The sequence below is a fragment of the Paramormyrops kingsleyae genome, chromosome 6 (genome assembly GCF_048594095.1).
Source record: "Paramormyrops kingsleyae isolate MSU_618 chromosome 6, PKINGS_0.4, whole genome shotgun sequence".
Lineage (NCBI taxonomy): Eukaryota > Metazoa > Chordata > Actinopteri > Osteoglossiformes > Mormyridae > Paramormyrops > Paramormyrops kingsleyae.
In genome coordinates, this window is record NC_132802.1 from 24905131 (window position 1) to 24920720 (window position 15590).

The following is a 15590-nucleotide window of genomic DNA, read 5'->3' on the forward strand; positions in this document are numbered from 1 at the left end:
TTTTTTGTCCCAAATAGTTATCTGTGCCGCCAAGATCCAGTTCTGTTTTGAAACTTTAACTTAGCGATTAGGCCGTTCACCATACTCAGTTTCCATCTTCTTTCAAATTAGTGTCTGGCTCAAGACCCACCGCTGTATCTTCCCCTACTTGCCATTAATACATGTTCTATCCAATAGATAACTAACTTCACACTCCATCTCATCCCAGGGATATTGTCCTTCCAAGAGCGTAACTGACTCCAGCCAGTCTGACAGTGCCCACTGCAAGAGCGTAACTGACTCAGCCAGTCTGACAGTGTCCACTGCAAGAGCGTAACTCACTCCAGCCAGTCTGACAGTGCGCACTGCAAGAGCGTAACTCACTCCAGCCATTCTGACAGTGTCCACTGCCTGTGCTTTACTGCCCTCTGCTTTAGTAAAGGAAAAACTTTGAATGTAATACATATTATTACAGACTGCATGTAGCCTGTGATATGGAACATCTGTAAATGTAAAAGCTGGAATGCCCCTGTGTTCCTGTACTTCACGTTCAGCGTGTGTGCTCTCCTTTTGAATGCCGAAGGGGTCTGCAGGATTAACAGCGTGGGAGGTCTCACAAAGAAACCAATTCATTGCAACAGTTTTGCAAAGAATGTCCACGTCAAGTACAAGGTGTGTCTATATGTGTGTGTGTTTTACAGTGTGTTATGTTCGGTCTCACTTGACTAAATCTGACTAAATCAAACTGCACCAATCCTGGTCATGTCTGTTTTTATGCCTGTAACATAACTGAAAAAGTTCAACATAGTTAAGGGTTCTGGTTTTTAATATGGTGTCCATTATCCAACATCAAATAACAGAAAAAATGTCTTAGTATTTCTAGTTAAAAGTGTATGATTCTTTCTGAATATTCAATGAATATTTCCCATGAAGTCGCCATTTTGGACTTAGCAAAGAATTAGCTGTAAAATCCCTGCTTTTGAGACACAAAGTGGCATTGATCCAGGAGTTTGCATGCAGAATAAGCACACCATTTTATTAGCCCATTCTCTTCTTCTATAATGTATAAGATACACCATTTTCTATAGAGTATGTACGAGTATAACTTTATTCCCTTCCTGCTTGAGTATTTAAACATGGTCTGTTAGATCCTTCAAACACTTTTTCTTTAATATGAGCTATTACAGTGTATTCATTTCATGTTCTTTGCATACGGCACCAAACAAACCAGCCTTTTACATGTGTAGTACTTGGTGAATAAGGGTCATTGGTGGTTCTGATTCTGATAAACATGTTATACAAAATATATGAATACCTTTGTTTCATTTAAATCTTTTAAAATCCTATTTGTTTTTCGCACACTGGAGGGCGGCAGTGAGCCATGATAATGGGACTGGTAGAAATTAATAATGCTGTTGTGTTCTGTGTGGTTGAGGGCAAGGGCCACTGGAAGCTGTGTGTGATGTGGCTTCCTGTATAGGGGAGGAGTCCTAGACTCCGCATGCTTTGTTTACTTCCTGCTGGAGGGGCGGAGCCCTGGAAACCTTGTGTGCCGGGCACTTCCTGATTAAGAGGCGGACGCCTAACACAGTGGCCTTGACTCACATGTTTTTTCCCCTCTTTGTGTTCCACGTTCTTGCGAGGGCTCGGCCTGCTCTCACACCTGTGACCTTCTCCCTGGCTTCGTTTCTGTTGTGCGAACTGGAGGACAAACAGTTCTCCATTACAGCTTGGGTCTCCCTGTGGGATTAGCTTAATGCATCAAGTCAAATGGCCAAGCACTCAACATTTCTCCAGCATTTCATGGGGTGTTAAGACGGCAGTGACGTCAGAGTACTGCTGTGTTTTTTTTTTTCTTTATTATTATTATTTCAGTTTGGAAGACCTTCTGTATGGAGAGGAAATATGTCTTTCTACTTCAGTGGTTCTCAACCTTTTTTGCACCATGACCTAATTTTTACCATGTCAGCTCAGTTGTGACCCTATATCAAGTATAGGTTTATATAGCTTCTTGGATTGGTTGAGTGTTCACTAGTTTTGTGCTAAGCATTTGCAGACCCAAGACTTGTTTATATAGGTTAATTCTAGGATTGGGGCTGGGAAATCTAACCGTGGATCGGCATAGGAGCTTGCTGGTTCTAAAATGCTTACATCTCCAACTCTGCCTCACGACTCTTTCAGAACTTGCCGAAAACCAAATTTGCGTCGCAACCCATGAGCTGAGAATCGCTGCTCCTGTTGACATTACATACATACAATTCCCCTGTTTCTAGTGTCTGTTGAATAATGTGCTTCTTGATTAAAACAGCCCTATTTTATTCTGGGACATTTATGTTATGTAGTGATGAAGCCCTAAGTGGCCAATCAGGAGACTCGTGAGAATTCACAGTGGGCCGCTGTTGTGCCAGTTAGAATCAAAAAAATTTGACAAGTTAAAATTTCTACAACAACGCTTCTGAATGTTAGTCCCCGGGTTTTCTCTCTCTCTCACACACACACACACACACACACACAATAGACCACAATTGCTCTGCATAGAGAAATGCAGAAAGACGCAGCAAACACACCAGTGTGGTCGCTTGTCATTTAGAGCAGAGTGAGCGCAGTGCGCAGTTGCGGAGGTGTCATACTGTAGCTAATCGCTTGCTGTTGCTAATCACTGCAAGTTTCTCAAACGATGGATGTTAGAAAGAGACCAGGCGAGGCTGAAAAAGTTAGATTGATTAAACAGTCCAATATGCAATTTAAATATTTATTTTCTTCTTGAAATGTCAGTACGTGATAATAAGACTTTAACTCTGGCATCATTTATCAAAGTTCCCCCAGAATAAAATGGGCATACGACTGAAAATTAGTCCCCCTCCATTCCTGGTAGTGATCATACAAATGAAAATGTGAGCCTGTGGATCCTTCAGTTCATACTGTAGCCATATTTTTATATATATTAACAGTATCGAAGTTGATGTATATCCCTACAATAGCAGGGATTTTATTTATTTTTGTTCACCCTCTTGGGCCCTGATTCACCACTTTCACAAAGGGGCTGTAGTGATGGACAGTCTGGGGCTTTTTATGCAGATTTACACAGAAATACACTGCATGTGCTGACATAAATAAGTCAATGCTTTTATGACTGAAGTTTCCGTTTCTATTTATAACTGTGTAATAGAAGGTACTGTAATATATCTGCGCAAAGCTAAATACAATGGTCATTTTGCCCAGGGATGAATAGCAATCACCTGGCTTTGCACAGGTCTTCCATCGTTGCTTTGTTTTGAAAAATCAAGAAGTAATTTCTTGCATTCCTAGAAACCATATGACAGAATGTGGTAATTGGTGGCTGTAGGAGAAACAATTCTTTCCTTCTATTTTTTGCATAAACATTGTAATTTTCCAAACGGTCGTGTTTATGGTCATGTGGTTGTTTTTCTTTCCTTTCTACCCAGTAACAAAGGGATTAGATAGGGACTAAGGCTGTGAATCAGGTTTTCAGCTTTCTGTAATATATTATATATCTATATTAAAATTTTCAAAGGAAGATTGTTTGCTTTAGCAAGTCATAATTATTTAAAAGTTTGCTTTTATTGAAAAACAATTGTTCTAATCTAAAGACAAAACAGGAGACTTCTCATTATCTGTGCTTATGGCTTTTTTACCTCTTACCAACCTGACTCTCATGTACACAGCTAGTGTAAACCTGCCTGGTTGTGTGTTTGTTTTGGGGTACAAGCCAGTCTTCAGAGTTTTAAATAGATATGGTTTCAGTGAGACCAAATTCCTGAAACAGAGTGACCGTGTGAAGAGGAACTTCCTGCAGTGAGTCAGGAAGAGCCCGCAGTTAGATACTGCAGTCCAGCTGTGGCAAGTCAGGACAGGCCCACAGTCAGACACTGCAGTCCAGCTGCGGCGAGTCAGGAAGGACCCACAGTCAGACACTGCACTCCAGCTGCAATGAGTCAGGAAGGACCCACAGTCAGACACTGCACTCCAGCTGCAATGAGTCAGGAAGGACCCACAGTCAGACACTACACTCCAGCTGCAATAAGTCAGGAAGGGCCCACAGTCAGACACTGCAGTCCAGCTGCGATGAGTGAGGAAGGGCTCAGAGTCAGACACTGCAGTCCAGCTGCAGCCATTTTTGATGTAGGTTTGTGGTGGAGATGTAATTGTGCAATTTCATGCAACGTAAACCATGCAGCCTTTTTGTAGCAGTTAGAAGTGTGTGTTGATTGTGCAGCAGGATTGTGCAAAGATGAAGCAACCTGGGACCTTAATAAAATCATTTTTCATTTATCCTTTGCAGAATAGAGCATAATATAATACAGAGAAAAATTATATTTCGCTGTAATTTTTTCAAAAACATAATACAATTTTTTCCCTAATAATCTACTGTCCCAATATTTGCTTGTTTTCTGCTTTTTTGCGCTTGTCATTATCTTGATTTTACCTCACATGAAGGAATCCTAATTTAACTGAAATAAATTTTGTGTTGAAAAAGAACCTTAATACCTCCCAACATCATACATTCTGCACAGCACTTTCTTTTCTTTCACAGATTAAACAAAATTCTTCCTGAGTATATCTTTGCAGTGCTTCTCTTAATGCCTCGCTTATGGATGAGACACAATGTGCTTGCCACCTGCTCTTTACTGAAATCCCATCTGAGACAAATACACATGTATAAAAAGTTAATTGCAGTCAATCAATGCCATGATGGATGGCTCAAAACCCACTTAGTCTAAGTAAAACATTCACCACGACTGCCTCCCCTAGCTAACAATTGCTAATAAATTAAGCAGGTAGTGGATTCCTGATTGTCTTGATGGTGCGGCCATATTTCATTTTCTTGGCACAACGAACTGGAAATTTGCCTGGGCTGATGCATGCCTGCTTGTGCAAGTGAGCCCATAAATGCCCGTGAAATGGCCAGTTCTGGTGGGACAATTAAGATCGGGCGTATAAATTAGGATGCCAAGCCTAGTTACTGAGATGGGTGCACAGTCAAATGGGCAGCAGAGAGCTGCAATTAACTTTTTATACATGCATATTTATTTTAGATGGGATTTCAGTAAAGGGCACCTGAATCTGAGAGATCTAGAACTCAAGCTGTAAGTTCTAGGTCACGGTGAAGCTATGCTGCCATCCAGCTCCCATCAAGCAGGAAAGCACTGACCCAAAAGCAACAGCTAGCAGGTCAGCACCCCTGACAGAACCACAAACATCACATTGCATTCAAATATTACAGCAGTCCACCATTCACCCCTTATCAGTTTATTCCTTTCTATTGAATTAAGGAGTATCGGCAGGATCTGGTCACAGGTATGAAAAGCTATATTGTCACTGTAAAGCTAAATGAATGGTTTATAAACAAAAGATATTGTGGTAACACTTAAAGCTGTTATAAATAATACATATTTATTAATTATTAAATAATAATCATACTAATTATTATTATTATTATCATTGAAAGCTTCATTGTCGCTTATGAAGTATTATAATCAACACAATAATGCCTTATGACTGTATATGAAGGTATTTATAATTTAATGTACCTATAATGCATTATTTATAACAGCTTTAAGTGTTACCACATTATCTTTTGTTTATAAACCATTCATTTAGCTTTTTGCTTAATGTAGTTGTGACAATATAGCTTTTCATACAATGAATAATATCTGTCTGTGTGGGCCTTGAAGTGATTCAATAGCTTGAAGTGATTAGAGAGCTTCATAACGCATTATAATGGTCAGTATAAGCATTAAGGATGCTTTATACTGCTTTATGAAGGTATCTATAGTGCATTATAGATGAGAGTTTCATAAAGCATTCATAATGCATAATAAACATGGCTATAATGTGTTATGCCTTTTTATAAATATTTATAGCCATGTGTTAATAGCTTTTTGAATTCATTGTAATATGCTATGAATGTTTATAGATTCTTATAGAAAGTGTTACTGATATTTCTATTACTAACCTGTCGTTTTAACAATTAATAGTCTAATTACACGTCAGCCTTTCACAAGTCACAATAAGTCTCAGTTTCCCATAATTCCTTTCTCAGGTGATGAGGGAACACTGTATGCCTTTGTGGTGGTCTGTATGTCAAACCGGGCTGCAGCTTGAGGGCTGCAGAGGATGGAATGGAGCAAGGCTACTATGCAAAAAGATATAAAAAATATACTCTATATTAATATTTCATATATTCATTTACTAAATAGTTCCAGGTTTGATTTATTAAACCAGCGAATCCCTTTTTCCCCCAATGAAAACCCTGGGCTACAATAGTGTAATCGACATTTATATAAGTAAATATAATCTTATTTTAAACATTGTATATAATTAAACTACTTCTTAATTGGTGGTTTTAATTTTAGGTTCTTGCATTTAGTTATCCTTAAATGGTATAATAGTGATTCTGTGCACCTAAAATTATGGGTAGTATTCTTCTGAGGTCGTAATCACGTTTAGATAGTAAGAGTCTCCTACTGTAAATAGGCCAAGCAATTGAAGCAGATTTGTGGAGGCACAGGGACGCAGTGGGTCGATTGTGGAGGCTGTTAAAGCTTGAGGTTTGGAAAATATGTTATGTAAGTGCAACAGTGGAACAACAAAAGCACTTGCCTTATTTGTAACAAGCCCATGGAGATACAAGTGATTGCAGTTGATTACTACATTTCTATAACTTTGAAATGCAGACCCTTGTCTCTGATCATAACTTTACCCAGACAGGGTTTTGCTCAGAAGCCATTGGCTACTTTATACTTTCTTTTGTTCAAAAATCACTGGATTGAATGGAAGGTTTATGCTGGCTGGTGGACAGTTAAGGGTTGATGCATCATTTGGGCCATAATCCCTTTCTCTTGTCATCAAACAGTGCATCGAGAGGACAATCAATTGTCATTTTTATAACAATGAAGGAAGAGGGGCCCACTCATGAATGCAGTTTTACAGGCATGGGGGGGGGGGTCAAAAAGAAAACTATGAAGGATATGGAGCTTGTAGTTTGCATCTATATGTTGTCTTTCTTTGTCGGAAGACCAGGAAAAATATAAATACCATTAAAAATTTCATGAAATGTTTTTGTATCGTATCCACTTGGTACACACACAAAATATATCCAATGTGATATAATCTGGGGTCCATGGGCCAAAAGGTATTATATAATAATAATAATATAGGTATTATTACTATATATTTCAGTAAATATTCTTCAGTTATATGCCCTGCATACTGTATCCCTGATTTGTTAAGGCTGGTGTGGTCATTGCATCATTCATCATAATAAAACAGACTATTCAAAGTTAAAGTATATCTTACTGTCAGCTTCCAATATATGATGTGTTGACTCATACACTGAGATGACATATTGTTCTCATTGGATATACTACAATGAAAAGTAATAAACAGAATTTAAATACTAAGAAATCTATCCATCCAATTTTAATACCTGCTAATAGTAATATCGATATAACATTTTAGGACATGTCTCTCACATCCTGCCCATCATGTCCAACTGATCCTCCTGTTTCCTCGCTAGCGTGACCCTAACAAGTCACGCCTGTTACTTGCTTGTCTTACCCCTCATTCCTACCTGCAAGTTAATCATCTCCCAGCTGCTTCTCATTCATTCCCTCATTTGTTCTGTATATACCTGCTTCCCAGTGCTGTGTTCCCCAGTCCAGTCATTAGCATCATTTCTCTTGTTGCCTGTGCCCAGCCCAGAGTTAGTCTTCCCTTTAGACCCCTTGTGATCCCGTTTGTGTCCCTGCACCATTTTGCCAATAAAGCCCCTTTTGTTTTCCTGAACACCTTCCCTCGAGTCTATTGTCCCTCAAATATCATGACAGTGACATTAAGACAGAGACAGGAAGAGACATTTAATCACTTAATCGGTAGGAAGAGATTGTGCAAATTGATACAGAAGGTTGGCATTGAAGCAGAATTTACAATAAATAGATAATAATAAAAAAAATATTAATGCAGAACCTGGCCATTTTTGAAGGACGACATGCTTGGAGCATCCTTATTACAGCAAATGCCCAAGTTAGACCCTTTCTACTTTTCATTAATTGAATGCATTAATTGTGGGTGACGGTGGCACAGTGGTTAGTGCTGCTGCCTCTCAACAAGAAGGTCCTGGGTTGGGTCCTTTCTGTGTGGAGTTCACACGCCTTCCCTGTGTTCGCGTGGGTTTCCTCCCACAGTCCAAAACATGCAGGTTTGTTGGTGAGTCTAAACTAGCACTGTGTGTGTGTGTGTGTGTGCCCTGTGGTGTGTTGGCAACTGCCCAGGGTTGGTTCTAGCCTGTGCTCCTTTTTCCTAGGATAGGCTCTGGCCCCCCCGTGACCCCAGCTGGGCTTAAGCAGTGATGGATGGAATATGTTTATCTATGTCTTCATTTAGATGCATAAATCTACCAAAACAACATTTATGCTGTATAACTGCATAGTGCCTAACTGCGGCTCAGGTAAGGTCTAGTATATACTGCAAAATTGCTAACATCCATCCATCCATTTTCTGAAACCGTTTGCTCTCTTCAGCTTCGCAGGGGGTCTGGAGCCTATCGTGGATGCTACGGGCGCAAGGCAGGGAACAGCCCAGGATGGGGCCAAGAATAAGAACAATAATTTTTAAAAAGATTAATTGACCAAAATTTTGGGGGTATGAGCTATTGCTGCCTTCATATACCGGAACCTTCTAGGGGGTATGGAGTTTTTATTAAAGATAATTCCCCTGTGAGAGGTGGCGCTTTTTGGGTGCACTCCCTGCCAGATTATTACCAAGATGTCATCCTGTTTGCAATCTGCTTATCAGACATGAGTGAGTGATTCCATTTAATAAAGCAGTATGTGAGACTTTCAGCATCATCCTGCTTTTATTCAGTTGTTTATTGTTACAATGTCTCATCAGATTAAAAACACAAAACAGTTATGTTTTGTGTAATGGTTAACACACCACTGAACCAATCAATTTCTTGGTGTTTCAAGGTGCATAGAGCAAATTGTAATACTTTATAACCTGCAGTAATTGATCTTTCACTGCAAGATTTAGCAGGATTGTTACTAGAACTGGTTTTGCCTTTGAAATTGACTATGAAACTGCTTATAGGGACTGGAAAATTTTCCATTTGGATGTCAGTTTCACTGACTTTGGTCAGCTGGCTGGCGTGAGATTTTCAATTCAAGACAAGCCTGCACACTCATTTACCTGTATGTAATGTTTTATTATCTTGTAAATGGTCTGTGGGGTTAAAATACCCCAACACTTTTGATGTAGCTAATTTTAGGTTTATAATGGAATAATATAGATTTGCAGTAAGATTTCTTATGCAAACGTGAGTGTCACGCCAGATGCGTGAGAGGTGGCACCCCTGCGATACCATATTCAGTGGCATTCCCTGGGGTATAATTACAGCATTAGTCCTGTGACTATAGGAGCTGGAATTAAGTAGTAATCCTGATCCACGGCTTCACTAGGGCCCTTACGTGGAATGAATAACTACTATTAATAACCATGTTACTGATTTGCTGTTGTACATAGAATAACAGCAAATAACTTTGATCACAAACAACTAACAGTAGGAACCTAAAACAATTGTATGGTGCTACTGATTTCCTGCCACATTCTTTCAGCTCTCAGTACTTTGTCTGATAGATAGGCTGCTGTCCCATTAAAGTCTGTCTGTCTGGTGACAATCGTCAAAACTGCAGCTCTGTGGCCAGGTAATGAAGCCAGCAGGCAGGGGTCTTCCTGGGGGAGGGAGTACTGAAAGGAAGCCAATGCTGGCTCACTTCCTGTCACACATAGCTGTCTCACGCAACGTTTTACAATGCTTCAGAACGAACACAATAGCGTGTCATAAAAACTGAAACTTAATTTTCTATTAATAATTCTTGAGGAAATCTACTTAGGGAATTTGTTTTTTTTTTATGCAAAGCATTGTTTTTGAAATCTATATTCAAATACTTCATACTCCTATTTCATTTTGTCTTTTTTGGAAATTTTTAATTTTGCTGTCTAATTCTAATTCCTTCATATTTCTTCTAAGTGCACTTCCTAGCATCTGGGGATTTCCAAGGCTGAGTAAGCAAATCGTGCCTCAATTGTTTGATATTCATCTGCTTTGATGTGGTGCAGCACTATTAAATGTAAAAGAGCACTTATACATCTACTGTAATACACACACACAAGCACATCATCAATACTATCTCCCTCATAGAACCCAGAACGGTCCACACACAACTGCATTCCTCTGCGTTATACAAAACAGGGTTTTCATTGTCTGCATCATCACCAAAATGTGTTCTGTTTGACCCCCTTGCTTGAAAGATAATGGCCAGACAGAAAGGTTACCTTTGTACACAATACATTTGTTGGCATTTCAAAATTAGTGTGGGCCTCCTCTACAGACCCCTGCTCAGTAAATTCCTGTATACCACTGGAAACTTAGGTGGTCAATTATTCTCAGAGTTTTATTGCAAATATTTCCATCCATCTGTCCATCCATCCATCCATCCATCCATCATGCATCTAAATACTGGGGAAAGGAGGCAAAGAGAGGGACCAAAGCAATGTTGACTGTAGAACTCAAATGTCAACATGAAACAAAGTAAAATCCCAGAGATCTCAGTTATTTTCAGGTCCCAAAAAAAGTCTGGAAGAAAGAAGACACATTGTCACTCTAGCATCAGAACATGTCCAGTCCTCAAAAGTTTAAATTAGCACAGTTATTCAAGAAAAGAATGTCGCAAATATCAAAACTGAGCTTTCCCACCATTTCTTATATATGGAGACAATTACCTTCCTATAAAATGTTCTCTATGGTCTATTTTTTTCACCACAGGTTAATGTTCTTGCGGCGTCAACAGTAAGATATGCTGTATATGAGGCAGCCATTTTGTGTTTGAGTGTTACTCTAATTACAGGTAATAGGATACTAATCTGTAGAGGGTATAACATTTAGAATGCACACCACAAATAGGCTATAGGAAGCCACAGCCTATATCTTAAATATGTATCTATCTTGAATGAGGTTATATAAGATGCCCTGAATTAAGTTATAGCCCCAAGTCTGCTCTGTGCTAAGCACTGTTGCCTGGTTTCATTCCTTCATCATGCTGTGACACATAACATGTACATGATACACTAATGAGCTAATGTATCTCTTTCATGTAAAGCAGCTGCGGATGAGCCGGGGTGGTCTCAGTCACTGTGAATACTTTACAGATTATATTCAGCTGTTATCATCTATATCTATACCATATTCAGCCCGTTTCTTTGTTATGAACTTGACTTTTGTGCCTTTTCCTTCAGGTGCTACATCTTCCTCTCGGGTGCTCTGTAATTCTCTAACACTCATATCATAAGTGCTTGGTGCTCCTTCCACATTCCGTATTTTGCTTCCTTTGCTGAAGCATAGGTGCAGAAAGACATGTTAAGCGTGGCGTAGTTAAAGTCCATAAACTGAAACATACGGATAACAACGTTGGAGCAGTGTTGTGGAAAATGCTAAAGTGCCAGAATTTGTTGCTAAAATGGTAACATTGATGTCGCCATCAAAAGCATGTTCATTATATAGGCAAATAAACATGAATATATCCACAATAGGAATTCGATAGGAGGTTTGTCCCCAGGACGTATTTACTTTTTATAGCCCACTCCACTCCTGCTTTAGAGATATCCGAGGAATGCTGAGCCACCTTGGTCGCATAATGGACCCATAAATCCGCCCGTAGTAAAAAAGGATCCCCAACAGCGAAGGCCTGCGTCAGCCTGCATCCATGGTGCAGCTCAGCCTTTGTCTTCCTAATTTCCTTGGCACGCCCAACCAAACAGAGCACGCTCAAACTGGGCACACTGACTGTGCATAAATCACACAGGAACAGCGACTTTGTGCCTGGCTGTGCATGTCACAGATCTTATTCAGAAAAAAAAATAGTTACTTTTTCCTAACATCTGATTTGCATTAGTTGTCATCTACAGGACAATGATCAATTATTCAAAATGATGCATCTCACAACTCCATGCATGTGATACACAAACTCCATGCATGTGATACACAAACTCCATGCATGTGATACACAAACTCCATGCATGTGATGCACATACTCCACAGTCCAATCCAATCAGTTCAATAACAGTTCATTGAATAACCTGTTTTTCTCACATCTATTATATATTTTGTATATATTTTATATATTTTGTACTTGTATTAGGTAAACACTAATATTCTTTCTGACTCTTACACAGCAAATGAAGGCTTTGTCACTGCAGTTAGGTCCTTTTTTATAGTTTGGTAAATGTTCACACCTCATTGAAAGAACATATATTTACAGCCTTTATGCCCTGAAAGATCCCTCAGAAGAATGTACCAGGATCAATTACACCAATGTTTAATTATGATGTGTGAGTCAGCGCACTGTAATGGGTGACAGTCAGCTGTATTGACTCCTTTTCTTGTATTAAACTTGTCTCACCTCTCTGTCCTGCTAATGCTTACCCTTGGCTTCTATGTGTGGTCAACAGACACTCAATATCATGGGCTTCATTAAACGGATGTCTTAAACTGAGAAAATGTCTTGACAGTGAAAATTCACAGTACAGAGGGTCAGATGAGTGACAGGTGATCGTCCCCAGTGCTTCAGGCTGATGGGAAGCTGATGTGTTGGTGCTTCTAACTTGTCTTATGTGTACTGCTGAGTGAATTCATGCCAATTTACTGCCAAAACAGTAGCTATGCTTTTAGAATCCCATAGCGGGAATAGCTGGGAATTTCCACCTGTAGAGGAACATAGCCAACACAAGCAATGGAACAAAAAAAAAGTCACACGTTACAGCTGACATTCGGACCTCTGACTAAATCAAACTTGGTTTTTCAGCCATGTACTTGGACAGAGAACTTTGACAGACAGAAACTCGTTCTTCGGTATGTCCTTTAGAATGTTTGTTAACAAATAATATAACGTTCTGTCAGAATAATTACAGGACTTCTAGCTATGCCAGACCACTGCTCATTAGAGGACAAAGCCATGTGTAAGAGCTCAGCTAGGCTCATAAACAGTGTGATTCACTGGGGAATTACCTATGGTCCACAGAATCGCTTTCATTCTGCTCAGCCGGTACCATCCTGCTACTCCACGATACATAATCACAATGTAATATTAATTACTCTACTCACCGTTTCTGGGTTAATGAGCCAAGATAAATTAAATGAAAGAAGCAGATATTTGTTTATGACATTATTTATTAATGTGAGACATTAGCATTTCCCGTTCAGATCATTACTGACTCTCTAATCTTTCTGGTTTTCAAAGTTAATTGGTTATATGACAACCAGTAACCTTCCCTGTCTGTTTTTAACTGCTTCATGTTGCTGTAGTATAAGGTGCCTCACTGCGCTTCTCAAAACCACAGCGTGCTTGGGAGGGAGGTCCGAGCCAGCTTGGGAACACAATACAAACATGGAAAATTTATTGCATGAACTCATTTCATTTAATTCTTATGAATGTGTTTAGCTGCATGAAATATGTCTCCTCTTTTTGTAACTTTTTTAAGTATCAGTGATATGGGTCACATGAACATCAGCTTATGCATTGTTCTAGCACAAGAGTCTCAGAGTACAGGCCTGCAAGACTGTTCTATCTGCCCCACAACAGTTTTTTAATCATTATTAAATCTGACCAATCGATCAATGGGATTCCACAGGGAATAAAAAAACGAATCAAATGGTCATCACAAGTGTCCCTCCCTATTTTTTTGCAGGTAGTGCACTTCACTACTTAACGTTACTTGCACTGTCCGCTTCCTCAGGACACTCTGACATCTTTTGACTGTATTAGTTGGCTAGCCAGTTCACCAATTGATGCTGTTCACTGTTGCAGAAGTGTCACACCTTTCATATGATAATATTATATTATTAGCCTATTTGTGTGTCTCACAGATATTAACATATTGAGACATATGGATAAAAAAAATGTAGAGGGATATTTATATCAGGGTGTGATTTATGTTAGTATTACGCTGGCTTGCTTTTTTCAGTAGTGTCGTAACAATAATATTTTTATTAATCTGACTCTGCAAGAAGAAGACTGGGTTCTTTTTTTGCCACTTCTGACCTAGTGCTCTGCAGAGAGGAAGCTCTCAATCTCAGCTGCCAGGAATCAGTGTTCGCAAGACAAAAAAGTAGACGACACGTCTGGCAATTATTGTTCAAAGGTCAAACAGGTCTGTGTAAGAACAAAAACAACAGCCATCTGTGTTTTTTTCCTCACTGCCTTGTGAAATTCTACCGAGAAATTATATTTAGCGAATTATGTCATAGCAGTTTTCTGTCCAAGGACTATTCATCCCCAAGCAAAAGCTGACATCCACACTGAAATGTAAAGCAATAGACCAGTGACGTGACGTTTAGGTCATTTACTGTGGGTCTTTATCCTTAACAAACATGTTTTCTCTCTGTTTTGTTGTTTTTGTTTGATTTTGGTAAGATTGCTTTGTTACATAAATATCTGTAATGGTTCTGGTGCAGTGAGAATGCAGTGAGACCTCTCTCACTGGGGTTCCCTGTGATCTACACAATGGATGTGATGACAGAGCACACTATGTTTACACACTTGTGCCATTTGTCCACCACAACAAAACAAGCTTAAAGTTAACAGAGCTGCAAAATACTAAATGTCACTTTCTGTTTTTCTCCTGGCATAATGTAAGCCTTATCAGTGTACACCTCAGATCCAGTAACTAAAACATATTTATTCTCCTTTCCTAAGTACTTTGACTTGCCACCTAAAGTATATGTGTTATGTATCCCTTAATAGTATTTCTCTGCTTGGAACTGGTTTAAATTTGCGTTCACTTTTATTTCCAACCTCAATAACATCCATCCATCCACTTAGAGGAACCCCATGTAAGTGTGGGCACATGCAGTTTCCACAAATAATGAAATTGTGTTTGGTGGGCAACACTGCTGCCTCACCGGTCCAGGGTTCAAATTCTGTCTGTGTGGAGCTCTACACGTTATCTTGTTTGTGAGGTTTTCCAAGTCATGTCGTTGGGCAGATCGGTGCCTCTAAGCTCCATTGTGTGTGTTTGTGTGGTTGTTTACCTTGTGACAGAATGGCTGCCAGCCCCGGGCTCCCCTGCCCTCTGCTTCCGGTGCCTCACAAGGGCCCTGTAGTGGATAAGGATACCAAAATAGAAAGATGGGCAAATATAATAACATCCTCTCTTTTATGTTTTCGTGCGTTTGCTCTTTGAGTCAGGTCAAGCCCTGAAGGCTTTATTGTCATACTATCCATATACATACACTGGCACCCACCCCCCCTTCCCCCACCCCCAGGGGCCACGGTGCAGCATATAGTCAGCACTGACAGGGGGAGGTTTTTCACAATGCTTAAGGTGCAAAACACAGGACAGAATGAACCAGGGGGCTGGTAAACGTAAACAGGAAGTAATACAACAGCAGCATAACAGGGTGTAATAAATGTAGTCACCAAAAACTACAAAGGAATAGTAACGATAATAATAATAAGTTAAAGTGACCAACGCCAATCGGGGGAGGCAGAGAGTAAGGTGAGAAGCAGGGTATTTATTGTCCTGACAGGCTTGGG